General features: G+C 42.9%; 1 pseudogene; it reads right to left on the bottom strand.

Moving 5' to 3' along the window:
- Window positions 1–484: 484 nt before the first annotated feature.
- On the bottom strand, window positions 485–1816 carry LOC150021456 (14-3-3 protein theta pseudogene; annotated as a pseudogene).
- Between the last annotated feature and the right edge of the window lie 279 nt (window positions 1817–2095).

Below are 2095 nucleotides of genomic sequence, written 5' to 3'. Positions count from 1 at the left end.
CAAAATCTGACCATAATGAAATAGTTGTTTGAAGGTTATATTGACCTCTCAGTCTTTGGATGTTAACTAGTATTGGTTAGCAAAGTTCCATGAACTCAACATAGACCACAAATCATGATTGCTATTTAAGAATCCTCACTTACCAGTGGCATTGTGCTTCATGATTTCACAAATAACATTTACCACCTTTTATTTTTTTTTATTTATTTTTTATTTTTGGATGTATAAGTGAATTTTTATTAGGAAGGGCAGTTGTCAACTGGAACAGCAGCAAATGAAGAGTAAAGGAGGAAACTCCCTGTGGTCACAGACACACATGATCCCACCATATATGACACAGGAAGCATTTCAATTTGTGACCCCCAGCCCAGAAATGTCAAATGCTTTTCATTCAATCTCATACTTCCAGATTCCTACCCAAAAGGAATACAGGAATGTGAAAAAGGCATACTGAGAGGAAACCCCCAAAGCAGAGGAAGGGAGGGAATGTAGAAATTATGAAATTATGTAAAACACTCTTTAAATTGAAATTGACTACATTTTCATATTTTCACAGTAATACAAAACACAGCCACTTGCAGAACTGGTTCAGATAACTTAAATACCAGATACGTTTTTAGTCTTCCACGGGAGTGTTGGGAAGTTACTTATGCTGATGTGAAACGAAGCTATTAATACTTTTCTACAGCAGTAACTGCACACCAGGAAGGCCAAGACAGACACAAACCAAGGAATGGAGTTTTCCCAAAGCTGCAGTGTGAAGAGACTATAATAAACAATTGATTCCATATACATAAACAGGTTTCGTTGCTCTAGGAAATCCCAATGGAATAAGGAATGAAGATGTGTACAAAGGTTTCTGAGGGAAGGACGACACCCTGCATGTAGTTAGTTTCCTGCCCCTTTGGCCGCATCTCATTCTTCTCCTGCACTGTCTGATGTCCATAATGTGAGGTTGTCCCTAAGCAGCTGCATGATGAGAGTGCTGTTCTTGTACGAGTCCTCGTTCAGTATTTCGAGCTCCGCGATGGCCTCAACGGTAGCCATCTTAGCCAGTGTGCAGGCAAGCCCCGGGTTATTCACCATCTCATAGTAGAACACAGAGAAGTTGAGAGCCAGCCCCAGACGAATGGGGCGAGTGGGCTGCATCTCCTTCTTGCTTATATCAAAAGCCTTTTGGTAAGCTCCTTGGGAATTATCTCTCGTTTGTTTCCGATCATCACCACAGGCAACCTCAGCGAGGTACCGGAAGTAATCTCCTTTCATCTTCAGGTAGAAGACCTTACTCTCTGGATTAGTTGCGTTGATTATTAAATACTTATCCAACAATTCCAGGACCATGGTGCAGATGGACCTCAGCTCGGACTCCACTTTCTCCCGATAGTCCTTAATCAGCTGCAACTTCTTGTCCGAGGTGTCGGCCTTCTGCTCGATGCTGGAGATGACCCTCCAGGCGGACCGGCGGCCGCGGACCACGTTCTTGTAGGCCACCCAGAGCAGGTTGCACTCCTCGTTGGAGAGCTCGGCGCCCTGCTCCGTCACGGCCTTCATGCAGGTGGCCATGTCGTCGTAGCATTCAGCCTGCTCTGCCAGCTTTACCTTCTGGATCAGCTCCATCTTCTCCATGGGCACCGGGAGGGCAGCGAGGGCTGGCACCAAGCGGATCAGAGGAAGCGTGGAAGGCTTCATGTCTCTGCGGCCGCGGCGCGAGTCCCACCACTTTGCTCCGCTTTGGGCTTTAGCCGAGGACCCTGACATTTACCACCTTTTAATGTTTTTCTTAATTGCTTGATATCTTTAAAATGAGATGAATACACATCTTTCTGCCATAAGAACACTGATGTTTTTAAATGCTCAGATGTTATATTTTCATCATTCAACTCAAGATGAATATTATCTGGTTTCTGAAAAAGAAAGAAGGTGGGTCTAGTCATATTTAATAGGCTGTGTTCCTAATTATAGTCTCAAATTAATTATATAAAGTTAAATTTATTGTTTTTGATAAAGTCTTCAAATATAGCTGTTTTATAAACAACAATCCCCTCATGTTTTATACAGATAAAGTAGTGTGTGTTTTGCCATAAGTTTATTTGGT

This window comes from Furipterus horrens, unplaced genomic scaffold (assembly GCF_987537825.1).
Source record: "Furipterus horrens unplaced genomic scaffold, mFurHor1.1.pri manual_scaffold_1, whole genome shotgun sequence".
Taxonomy (NCBI): Eukaryota; Metazoa; Chordata; class Mammalia; order Chiroptera; family Furipteridae; genus Furipterus; species Furipterus horrens.
This window is presented reverse-complemented; position numbering and strand designations above follow the sequence as displayed.